The sequence below is a fragment of the Leptonychotes weddellii genome, chromosome 1, assembly GCF_054177405.1.
Source record: "Leptonychotes weddellii isolate Sample4059 chromosome 1, ASM5417740v2, whole genome shotgun sequence".
NCBI classification, from domain to species: domain Eukaryota; kingdom Metazoa; phylum Chordata; class Mammalia; order Carnivora; family Phocidae; genus Leptonychotes; species Leptonychotes weddellii.
In genome coordinates, this window is record NC_138369.1 from 148153209 (window position 1) to 148167040 (window position 13832).

The 13832-nt window shown below is 34.1% G+C and overlaps 1 pseudogene; it reads left to right on the plus strand.

The window, feature by feature from the left end:
* Positions 1-758: 758 nt before the first annotated feature.
* On the plus strand, positions 759-1826 carry LOC102728479 (leukotriene A-4 hydrolase pseudogene; annotated as a pseudogene).
* The last annotated feature ends 12006 nt before the right edge of the window (positions 1827-13832 follow it).

Sequence of the window (13832 nt, forward strand, 5' to 3'; positions counted from 1 at the left end):
AAAGTTGTTAATTATTAGTTCAATTCCGTTCATAGATATAGACCTAGTCATATTATTTATTTCTTGTGTGAGTTTTGATAGATTGTCTTTCAAGGAATTGTTCCATTCCATCTAGGTAATTAAATTTGGGGGCATAGAATTTTTCATACTAGTCTTTTTTTATCCTTTTAGTTTCTATGGAATCTGTAGTGATGTCACCTCTTTTATTTCTGATATTAGTAGCTTGTATTCTCTCTCTTTTTTACTTAGTTAACCTGGCTAGAGGTTCATTGATTTTATTGATCTTTTTAAAAGAAATAGCTTTTGGTTTCATTGATTTTTCTCTATCAATGTTCTGTTTTTAATTTCATTGATTTTTGCTCTAATTCTTATTATTTCTTTTCTTCTGCTATTTTGGATTTAATTTGCTCTTCTTCTTTTTTTTTTTTTTTAGTTTTGTAAGATGGAAACTGACATGATTAATTTTAGGTCTTTCTACGTTTTTTAAATATATGCATTCAATGTTATAAATTTTTGTCTGCATACTACTTTTGCTGTATCCCACAGATTCTTGTAAGTTGTTTGTCATTTTCATTTAGTTCAAAATAGATTTTAATTTATCTTCAGATTTCTCTTTTGGCCCATGTGTTATTTAGAGGTGCATTGCTTTATTTCCAAGTATTCTGGGATTTCCCAGTTATCTTTCTGTTATTGATTTCTAGTTTAATTCCACTGTGGTCTGGGAGCAGACATTGCATGATTTCTATTATTTTAAATTTGTTAAGGTGTGTTTTATGGCTCAGAATATAGTCTGTCTTGTTATTGCACATGAAATATCTCATAGTTGGACAGGAAATCTAGTGACCAACAAAACTTGGGACCACTTTTGGTTAAACGAAGGACATACTGTATACTTGGAACGCCACATTTGTGGACGACTGTTTGGTGAAAAGTTCAGACATTTTCACACGCTGGGAGGATGGGGAGAACTACAGAATTTGATAAAGACTTTTGGAGATACGCATCCTTACACCAAACTTGTGGTCGATCTGACGAATGTGGACCCCGATGTAGCATATTCTTCAGTGCCCTACGAGAAGGGCTTTGCTTTACTCTTTTACCTTGAACAACTTCTTGGGGGCCCCGAGGTTTTCCTAGGATTCCTAAAGGCTTATGTTGAGAAGTTTTCCTACAAGAGCATAACCACTGATGACTGGAAGGATTTCCTGTATTCCCACTTTAAAGATAAGGTTGATCTTCTCAATCAAGTTGACTGGACCACCTGGCTCTACTCTCCTGGAATGCCTCCTGTAAAACCCAATTATGATATGACGCTGACAAATGCTTGCATTGCCTTAAGTCAACGGTGGATGACTGCCAAAGAAGATGATTTAAATTCATTTACCTCAGCAGACCTGAAGGATCTCTCTTCTCATCAGTTGAACGAATTTTTAGCACAGATGCTCCAGAGAGCACCTCTTCCATTGGGGCACATAAAGCGAATGCAAGAGGTGTACAACTTGAATGCCATTAACAATTCTGAAATACGATTCAGATGGTTACGGCTCTGCATTCAATCGAAATGGGAGGAAGCAATTCCTTTGGCTCTAAAAATGGCGACTGAGCAAGGAGAATGAAGTTTACACGGCCCCTATTCAAGGACCTTGCTGCCTTTGACAAATCCCATCATGAAGCCGTGAGAACCTACCAGGGGCACAAAGCAAGTATGCACCCAGTGACGGCCATGCTGGTGGGGAAAGACTTAAAAGTGGATTAAGGACCTACCAAATGCTGATTTCAGACATTTCGCTTTTTTAAACGGAAGATATGTAAAAAAGTTCAGCTAATATTGTAACTAAAAATGTTGTTTTCGTTCTGGCTTTTTATTGTTTTATCAGTGATTTTCATGAATAAAGCTGAGCTACCTTCCCCCCCCAAAAAAAAAAAAAAGAATATAGTCTGTCTTGGTGAATGTTTCATGTGAGCTTGACATAAATGTCTATTTTGTTGTTGTTAGATGGAGTAGTCAATGGATGTCCATTACATCTAGTTTATTAATGGTGTTGTTGAGTTTAGATATGTCCTTAGTGATTTTTTGCCTTTTAGATCTGTCCATTTCTGAGAGAAGGGTGTTGACATCTCCAAATATGATAGTGGAATCTCATTTATTTCTCTTTGCAGTTCTATCAGTCTTTGCTTCACATAATTTGACATTCTGTTGTTAGTGATACATGCATTAAGAATTGTTGTGTCTTATTAGAGGATTGACTGTTTTATCCATTTGCAATGCCTTTATTTATCCCTCCTAATTTTCCTTATCTTGAAGTCTCCTTTACCTGAAATTAATATAATTACTCCTGTTTTCTTTTGATTAGTATTAGCATGGTATATTTTTCTCTGTCCATTTACTTTTAATCTATTTGTGTCTTTATATTTAAGTGGATTTCTTGGAGACAATATATAGTTGAGTCATGCTTTTCATCCATTCTGACAATCTCTGTCTTTTGATAGGGCATTTAGACCATCAATACTCAAAAAGTGATTATTAACGTATTTGGATCAATATCTACCACATTCATTACTATTTTCTATTTGTTGCCCTTATTCTGTGTTCCTATTTTTCTACTCTTTTTTCTTTCTGTAGTTTAAATATTTTATATGACTTCATTTTCTCTTTTCTTAGTATATCATTTATACTTTTTTTTTAAGTCATCACCCTAGAATTTGTAATATCATTTACAACAAATCTGAATCCACTTTCAAATAACACTATATCACTTTGTGGGTGGTGTGAGTACCTTATAATAATAAGGTAATCCTAATTCCTTCCTCCCATCCCTTGTGTCATTGTTGTCATTCATTTCACTTATGTACAAGCATATGTAAACATATATATAATGTATACATGATATATGCATAAGTATGCATAATTGAATACATTCTTATTATTTTGAACAAACTGTTAACTGTTAGATCATTTTAGAATAAGAATATGTATTTTAGTTTTGCCTACATGTATTCTTTCTTCCATGTTCTTACTTCCTTATGTAGATCCAAGTTCATGACCTATATTATTTTCTTTTTCTCTGAAGAACTTTTTTCAACATTTCTTGCAAGGCAGATCAACTGGCAACAAATTCCCTCAATTTGTGGTTGTCTCAGAAATCCTTTATCTCTTCTTCACTTTTTTTAATTGAGATATAATTGTCATATGACATTACATGAGTTTTAAGTGTACAACACGATGACTCGATGTTTGTATATATTGCAAAATAATCACCATCTATCACCACACACAGTTATAATTTCTTTTCCTTGTGATGGGAAAATTTAAGATTTACTCTCTTAGTCACCTTTAAATATATAATACTGTATTATTAACTATAGTCACCATGTTGTACATTATATCCCCAAGATTTATTTACTTTATAACTGGAAGTTTGTATCTTTTGAACCCTTTCATTCATTTCACTCACTCGCCACTGTCTCCTTCACTTTTGAAGGATAATTCCACAGGACACAGAATTCTGGGTTAGTGGGTTTTCCCCTCACAACACTTTAAACATTTCACCTCTCCTCTTGCTTGCATGGTTTCTGAGAAGTTGGATGTAATTTTTTATCTTTATTCCTCTACAGGTAAGATTATTTTTTATCTTCTGGCTTCTTTCAGGATTTTTTTCTTTATCCTTGATTTTCTGTAGTTTGAAAATGATATGCCTAAGTATAGGGTTTTTTGTTTTGTTTTGTTTTGTTTTTTGCATTTTATCCTTTGGCAAGTGAGCTTCTTGAAGCTGTGATGTGGTGTCTGACATTAATTTGGGGGGAAATTCTCAGCCATTATCATTTCAAATATTTCTTCTGTCCCTTTCACACTTTCTTCCCCTTCTGGTATTCTCATTATGTGTATGTAACACCTTTTTGTAGTTGTCCCACAGTTCTTGGATATTCTGTTCTATGTTTTTCAGTCTTTGTTCTCTTTGCTTTTCAGTTTTCAAGGATTCTATTGATGTATCTTCTAGTGCTGAGATTCTTTCCTCAGCTGTATTCAGTCTACTAACAAGCCCATCAAAGGCATTCTTCATTTTTGTTACTGTGCTTTTTATCACTAGTCTTTTATTTTTCCTTTGGTTCTTTCTCAGTATTTCTATCTCTCTACTTACATTACCCATCTGTCCCTGTCTGCTCTCTATTTTAGCATATTAACCATAATTGTTTTAAATTCCTGGTCTGATAATTCCAACATCCCTCCATGTCTGGTACTGATGCTTGCTCTTTCTCCCCAAACTGTGTTTTTGCCTTTTGGTATGCCTTGTACTTCTTCTTGATAGCAAGACATAATGTACTGGGCAATAGGAATAACTGTAAATAGGCTTTTAGAATATGATGGTGAGATGTGGAGGGATGGGAAGCATTCTTTATTGTAACTAGGTCTCAGCCTAGGCCTCTGCACTGTGAACTTCACAGGAATTTCTGGTTTTCTTCTCCCTGCTTAATGAGACAGGTGGCTAGAGTGGGCTACAGTCATGTATTTCTTTTCTCCCACATGGAAGGAGAATCACCTGGAGTAGGGTAATTCCCTTCCCCACGTCAGTTAGGTTCTAATAATGCCCAGCTGTTTAAATTCTAGTTAACTAGTTTCCTCTTAGGTCAGGTTTTATTAAGAGGAACAGAGTGCTCTCTAGTATATTTCAAAATGGTTTCTCTGTCCTCTCCTTATCAGAAGCCTGAGGGGATCTTTCTCCAGTATTCATTGTGGGAACCTGGCTGACTTCCTGAGGCAAATCTCACAGTAATATGGAGGTCCTCCTATTAGTCAATCATTCTGGTATTTTTAACTCTCACTGTTGTCCACATTGAGCTTCCAGCAATTCATCAGTTACAGTTCAGGATTTCCTACTCCAGCACTGGTTCCCATTGCGGTTTTTGAGTCTCTGCTCTGGTAAGTTGGCTTTTTGTTGTTGTTGTTGTTGTTGTTGCTGTTGTTTTTAGTATTTGCTTGTCAGTCTCTTCAATCTTTGGGCAGCAGTTTATCCTGTATTCTCCTCTCTCTTAAGGATCCAAGAAGAGTTGTTGATTTTTAGTCTGTTCAGCTTTTTACTTGTTAGGACAGAGTGGTGACTTCTAAGCCCCTTAGATGCTGAAGAAACTGGAAGTCATGTGAGTTTTTGCTTCATGTATTTTAGGGCTATTTTGTCAGATGCTGTATTAATTTCCTAGGTCTGCCATAACAAAGGATCTCAAAATGAGTGGGTAAAACAACAGACATTTATTATGACACAATTCTGGTGGCTACAAGTTTGAAATCAAGACATTGGCTGAAACCTGTAAGGGAATTCCTTCCTCGCCTCTTCCAAGCTTCTACTGCTTTTTAATCCTTGCTATTCCTCGGCTTTCAGCTGTAACACTTCAGTCTTTGCCTTTGTCATTACATGGCATTCTCCCCTTGCCTCTGTGTCTGTGTCTTCTTTTATGAGGATGCCAGTCATATTAGATTAAAGGCTTGCCCTACTATAATATGACCTCATCTTAACTAATTACATCTTCAATGATTCTATTTCCAAATAAGGTCACATTAAGAGAACTGGAGGTTAGGACTTCAAATATCATTTGAGGGTATACAATTCAATCTATAACAGGTGCATGGGGGAAGGGGGGATGAATAAGTTTCAAAGTCAAAATGCCTGCTGTTCTTACTGAGATTCTGATTTTTTTAAATGTACCCCAGAATGCTGAAATACTTTAATTTCTAGACTTCTGAAAATGTTGATTTTTTTTTTGACAAATTTTGCCAGTGTTCTCATTGCTTTTATGTAGAAATTTTCAGAACTTCTTACACTACCTTTCCTGCACATATCATCCCCTAATATTTTCAAATGTGTGACTTAGGCTCCAGACTGTTTTGGTTTAAACTGTGCTCTGAAATCGCTATATGTCCTTGTGCAAATTTGTTTTCTTTTAACTCATGATATGAATTTCCTCATTGACAACAGGTGGATAATGGTATTGCATAATATAGTTGTTACAATGATAAAATAGAATAATACAAAGAAAGCACATAAAAAATCCATCACAAATTTAAAGGACAAATAAATGTAATTTATCTATAAACACTGGTTAAGTATATGCAACACAGATACAGAAATAAATTTATAATATCTAATATTACAGTTTATTTTCCGTCTTTTGATAATTAGGCCATCCTCTTAAGCTAATAGTATCTCTTCTGAAATCCAAATCCTTTAAATAAAAGTTACTGCTTCTATTACCTTTTTTTGCTGACCACACTTTTATTAAATATGTCATCTAGTTTCTAATGTAAGTCAATATACAAATTGAATAGGGTAAGAATGAGTAGAGAATGAGAGTCACTTCATAAGAAACCTCCTGCCAGATGGACATCGTTTCACATTGGAAATTATTTGGATATTTTGTTTAAGCAGGTATTATTTTTCCTATCAATATTCCTTTCTTTTAAAAAAAATAATAACCAGACTGAGAAAGAATATAAATACTGTGGGAAAATTTTATAAAAGTTTAGAGGGACTGATATTATGTTCTCACTCTTTATAGGTTTAAGAATACTCTTTAACATTAATTAACAATTCTGGCAACAAAAATATCAAACATATTTCAAGTATAAAAATCTTGAGACTCACAGAGAATAAATGACTTATGACTTATCAAAGTTCACTTAACTGGTATAGGAAGCAAAGCTAAAATGATACCTGAGGTTGTCTGATTCTGAAGGTCTTGGGCATAGGCCAAATTTGAATGTAGAGACAAATATCAGGTACCTCTTTTTTTCTATAGGTATTGTTTAGCCTGACTCACCTTTATATTGATGTCATCAAGCCATTTTTTTTTGCTTGTAATGGTACCTGGGGTCAACTTTAATAAACACTGAACTTAATGCCTGGTACACTGTTAATATTGAAATATATTTGGTGGATTAAAAAAAAGTGGATGAATGAATGAAAATATGGACTTCCCCTCTTTTGTTTTCCCATGTGTTTATCCACTGACTCGCTCTACTCCGAATCTACTCCCATTATTTCTTATATCCACCTGAGTCAGAATGTTTCAACTAATCTAAATTATTTTGGTTTTGCTCATATAAAATATCCCAAATGCTCTATTATTCACTTCCCCTTTTTCTCAGCTCACACCAAATGATATTTTTATATCTCCGTAAGCACTAGACAGTAAGCACCTTTATTATTTTGTTGGCTTTTTTGTTTGTTTTTTGTTTTTTGATAGTAAGCACCTTTAAAAAGTATGATTATCCATCTTGTATTACAGAATTTGGAATATAAAAGCTACCCTGCAAGTTAACAAATTTTGTTTAAAGTATCAGTTCTATTTCACAAAGTTAATATCTAGTGTATTCAGTTCACATATGAGTCAATATAAATGTAAAACTTGTCTTAGTTTGGACTATAAAGAAATACCATAGACTGGATAGCTTATAAACAACATGAATTTATTTCTCACAGTTCTGGTGGATGGAAGTGGTCTTGGACCTGATCTTGGACTTCACCCACCAGAACTGTAAGAAATAAGTTTATGTTGTTTATAAACTATCCAGTCTATGGTATTTCTTTAAGATCAGCGTGCCAGCATGGTTGAATACAGGTGAGGGCCCGCTTTCGAGTTGCAGACTGCCAACTTCTGTTTGTACCCTCACATGCAGAGAGCAGAGAAGGGAAGCAAGTTCTCTGTGATTCATAAAACTAAGTCTGTCATTAGGGCTTCATCTTTATGACCTCATCTAATTCTAAGGTCTTCCAAAGGCCCCAAGAATCCACATTCTTGGATTGGGTTTCAACATATGAATTCTGGGGGGACACAAGCATTCAGTTTGTTCATAACAATACTATACATATGATATTATATTATGTAACATTATATAATATTTTGTTATGTATAATTGATGGTAAAACATCATGATTATGGTTTTATGTTTGCAGCTATTATAATCTTCATCTATACACAGTATTGCAATTAATAGAGACACAAAAATATCAAAATAATTTATATAAACAATTCAAAAATACCAATATATTTAATTTTTACTAAAAGTTTTCAAATTTCATTAGACATTTTAAACTTTTATTTAACTGTTTATATTTGAAAGCACTTCATCAGTAATCACTTCAAATGCATAAAGTATAATAATTAATTAGCTTTTCCTCACAAAAGCCTCAGTAAATGAGCCTTGTCCTTCCTCTTTTGTAAATTAAGAAATTCGTCTCCAAGGGGGTTAAGTTCACACTCCACCTTAGCAGCTGTTTTTTTTTTTTTTTTATGTAAGAGTATATTTTAAAATTTTTTTCTAATAACTACTTTAAACACATACATTATTTCAAAATATTAATAGCAATGGGTAAAAGAGGGATAGGGGTAATGTTCAATTTAACAATCATGTGTTAAAGACCTTGTTCTCTACTGCTTGATTATCTTCGTGTGTAGCTCTATAACTTTACCTATTTTCACCTTTTCCTACATGCAAAAATGGTGCCTTTTACTAAAGTAGGTGTGTAAACATGAGGCCAATTTTTGTGCTTTGCCTTCATTTGTTATATAAAGTTATATCAGTTTTAGAGTTGTTAAATTGACTGAATTAATATAAAGTTCTTAGAATAATGATGGACACCTATTAGATACTCTCCAGTGGGTGAGTTCCTTCCCCTACTTCAGCATTCTATTATATATCCATAGTTATACTAAGGAGGGACACAATAGTGTACCAGTGGCTTGAATAAATTTAGTAATAAAAAGTTAACTTGTGGAGCACCTGGGTGGCTCAGTCAGTTAAGCATCTGACTCTTGATTTTGGCTCAGGTCATGATCTCAGTGTCCTGGGATCGAGCCCTGTAATGGGCTCCACACTCAGCGGGGAGTCTGCTTGAGATTCCTCTCCTTCTCCCTCTGCCCCACCCCTGCTTGCACGCTTTCTCTCTCTTTCAAAATAAATAAATCTTTAATTAAAAAAAAAGTTAACTCACATAATACAGCCCCTTTTGTCTGTTTTTTGGCTAAAGACTTGTTTTATGTTTAACAACTCATAGCCAACTTGTTCCCCTTCATGTGGTTCTCTTTTTGTCAAAATACTTGTATAAATTTCTCTTCCCTCAAGCATCTAAATCCAACCTAATTCTCTTTGTCTCAACAGATATATTGCCATGTCCTTTACAAAAAAGTTTCAGATGACATAATATGATCTCCATGTATTTTCTACTCTTCAACTTCAGATTTTCTATCATTTCATCCTCATTTATGCACAGCCATGTTCTAGTCTGTTGAGTCCCTTTGTATCTTTTCTCCAGATGAAGGGAAAAAAAAATGCTTGCACTGTCAGTATAAGCCACAGAATATCCTCTGATGAGAAATAGTGATTCTATTCCACTGGTCAAGAATATGGAATGGAACAGGGAAAAGTAGGGATTTTACTTAGTTATACAGTGTATTACAGAAAAACAAAGTTCCAAAATTTTTTTGCTTAGATGTTTTGCTTCCAATGATATACAGTGATGTTATAACTTGGTTGCTCCCCTTATTCATGATTTTACCCAGGTAGGACAGATTTATGGCTGAGGTCGGAACTATAAATTAAAGTCTGCCATGGTTAATCTGATAAATATTCCACAGAGTTGGCACAATTGTGTGCTTATAAAGAGAAGCAATATTCTCAACTGTGTACGTGTTTATTCTGAGGACAGCATGACTATATTCAAAGGCCTAATTGAGAATATTTCTAAAATGTAATCATGTGTAAAAATGGCTTAAAAATCTTATATTTAGAAAGTACAGTTTGGCTAAATTATAATTTTTTCCATAGGGTATATAACTGTAGAAAACAAATGCTAATTGGCAAGCGAATATTTGGGCATGACCAGACTCAAAAATGAAATGAACTGGTAGGTTCGCCTGCCAGCAATGTTGCAATTCTGACTAGCAGATGATCATTTGGCACCTTAGAACATGGGAATGATTGACTCTACATGACCAACATTTCACAGATCCTAAGCTGGTGCAGGTAGAGGTGGGTAATTACTTTAGCCACCCAAGGGGAAAAGAGGGAGCAGGTGTTAGGCTGCCAGCACAGCTCGGGTTTCAACTCATTTCAAATATAAATGTTGCTGATCCTGGGAGCCAAGAAATTTGGGTCAGTTGAGATTTTCGCTGTCTCAATTTAGGGGATTATAATTGAGTTTTTGCCTCTCTGACCTGATTCTTTCTAATGCATTTCCCATATTGGTAACTTTAAAATTTAACTTTTCCCTAAGCATTTTGTGTTCTCGCAGAGTTACTGAGAATGGAATTCACATGCTGTTTTAGTAACAACTGACAAATTTGTCTTTTGAGAGATTTACTGCATCAGCTTGCCTGACAGAAGAGCTGATCACAGAAAGCTTAGGTTTGTCTGTTTGTTTCCTGGAGTTCCTTATGCTCTGTTATAGCTATAGAAGAACTGGACAAGGGAAGGTGGAGCAAGTAAGTGACTGCGAAGGAAAGTGATTTTTTTTTTTTTTAAAGGAGCAAACTGAAATGATGGGGAAAGAAAGAAAACTGAAAGTAGGAAAAAATGATTTTTTTCCTCTTAAAAAAAATATATACCTTGTTGGAAAAATTGAATAGTCAAGTATTAAGTGTGACTAATTCTGTTTAGTACTCAAAGTGACCTATGGTGCTCAGAGACTACTGAGCACAATTACTTTTTTCTTTTGACACAGAGACATTAATATGAGCACATTTCCTTCAGACTATTGCACCTCCCTATCCTCAGTGGCAATTGAAGAATTTAGAACTGTTCACCCTATAATAAATGGCTGTGCTTCACAAAGTTCCTTTCTGTTTCAGCAGATATTTATCTTTTCACTTCAATTTCAGGCTGTAGGTTTTCACTTCTTGAAACTGCTTTACAACTAACTACTTTTTTCTGTACCCACGAGTTCATTCCCCTTCAGTGTGCTCTGGCCTGGGAAAAGAGGTAATTGCCTTTGCAGAATTGTGTGCAAAGATCTCTTTGAAGATTTCATCTAAGAGTTAACCACAAAAACTTTAAATGCATCATTTTATTGCTAAGAGGTGATTTTTTCTGGATTTCATATTCCAGATGGTCAAGGTTGTGGAATATCAAACCTTAAAAAAATGAGATCATTCCTTTTTTATAGTTTGTGTTCCTTCTTTATTTAAGTATATTTCATTTGATATCATTTTGTGGTTAAAGTTTTCCTCATTCTGTGATTTAAAATTGATGTTTTCTATTTCAACTCCCATAGATTTAAACTGTTATGTTGCCTAGATAACTGCCTGGCATTCATTTATGTATGAAAATTATTCTTCTTTAGTTGGAAAAATTTTCCCTCAGCATCATTTTATGCATCTACCTGATTATATTATGATTAAGGCTAACATAACTGTTTTTTTTTTCATGGAGAATACATTAAATAGGACTTAGCCTAATTCATTTTTCATTCATAATTTATAACTTCCAAATTCTAATTTATAACTTTTAATTTCTGTGGCCATTTTTGGAACACAGTTGTCAACTCAAGAGGAGATTCCTAGAATAAGAAAATAATGGACTTTAAAAGAGGTCTCAGAAAGTTCCAATATATGAAATTTCTAATTTGATGCATCATTATCAATACATTGACAAATACATCTTCTGGGAATGTATTTAAAATTTTAACAGGGAGTATTTTTTGAAATTTTCTTACTGCATAGTAGCCTAACCACAAGTATTTGGGGCACACAGATTTTAATTTCAGTCTTGACTGCATCATTTATAGCATGTGTAATCTCGAGACCTTGAATTAATTCTCTAAGGGGCCATTTCCTCCTCCATAAAATGGTGGTTGTAATATTTCATTTAAAGCATGATTTGTGTACTAATACCTAGCAACATACTAAGTAAATGGTGGATGCTTAATTAATTATATTTTTATTTGGCTGTTTTAAGTTTTCTCTACTACTATTAAAGTCCTGTTTATATATTTTATTCTCAATGAATTTGGGAAAAAAATAGCTTAACATTCCTCATAATAAACCCTTAATGTCTATTGATCAAACTGAATTCTTCAGCCATGATTTTCTTTACTTTTAATTTTTATCGGTCTCTTTTCAATATAACACTTTGAGCATTACACACAAAATCAGGTATGCTTGTACAATTTGGAGCAAGGTATAAAGGCATATAAACGTAGGTGCTTCTATGATCTCACATGGACATGGAGATAACAAATACCTACCATTTAAATGTAAAGCTGAAGGCTCATGACACAAAGCCTCCCAAATTGGGTACATTCACAAAAAAAAAAAAAAAGCCTTTCTTCTTGTAGGTATGCATTGGAGCTGGGCAGGAGGCACCACACAAAATAACCACGAAGAATTCCCTGTTCTAATGCATCTCCAATTCCTCTGATTTATTCAGGGGCTTTCTGACTTATGACTTTGTAAGTCTCACACACATACACACACACAAACACACAACCCACAGTGTGTTATCCTAATGCATTAAACTGGCTTGAATCATTGGCCTCTCTCCACAGTTGTGATTTCTACTCCCCTCCTGATGATGCTATTTTTGGCAGTTTTGGCTAAACTACTCTTTTCCAGTCTGGGATTATCCATGCTCAACACAATGTAACCACTCACAAAATTACTCAAGTGTTGATAGCCTGGTAGTATAAGCACTAAGACTACATACTTTCTTTCTCAAATTCAGTTCCTATATTCCTGGAGTTATAGCATTCATCTAGATGGGACACTTTCAAATGGCAAACCGGAATTCATAAGAATTTTGATAGGAAAAATGACTAGTCTAGAAATTGTAACAAGAGGAATGGTGGTAAGAACTGAAAATTGCCTTTTCTGTTAAACAAAAAATTTAAAAGAGGCTATAAACACTCTTTTCACGTATCTAATGGGTTGCCATAAGGCATAAGGAAACAACAACAAACTTTCTCTAACACAACAAAATGGGAATAAGTCAAATTAATGAAAATGAAAGGATTACAGGTTTAAAAAAAGAGAGCACAATATGAAAAATAGAAATTTAGTGAGGAACTCCTTGTTATTAAAAATATGAAGCAGAAGATGAATAACACTTCATTCTTCCCAGTCTCCATCACATGGAAATAAGCTATGGAGAACATACAGAGAGAATGAATGCCAAGAACAGATTAATAGGATAATTGACAAGGTGCATCCAATGCCAATATTCTCTACTCCTAGTGGACTTTTTTTGAGCAAGAACACAGAGACTTTTTCTGAGAAAAACTATATGGGCCTCATGTAGAATGCAGAATGATTTAATTAATCAAAAAGTAATAAACAGCATTATATATCAACCTAATGGTAGACTATATAGAGGATAGATATGAAATTCAGGATATGACTCCTAAACAAAAGATAGAAGATGATTGCAACCACTTTTAGGTTGGGGTAATAAAGGCTTACTCTTAGAAGTAGATTTTATATTCATTATGATTATGTCTGTGTACCTGGTATTTTCCACCCAGTGAGCTTTGTTACTTAGCTGTGACCTGCAGCCTTACCCTATGCTAACTCCTCCCTGATTAATGAAGGAAAACAAGATATAACACTTGACATGCTCTAGCCTCAGAAATAATTACAGAAAATAAACCTTGTAGGAAAATATACATAATTTGTAAGCCATATGCTATTAGCAATATTACTAGCAAATAATAGTCATAATCCACATCTAAAAAACTATACATTAATCACGTAACCAATGATAATTTTTGTGAAATACTAAGTTTTTATTAGAAAATTTAAAACCCTTCTATAGACCTTATATATAAAATCATAGGCATTATTTTATAATC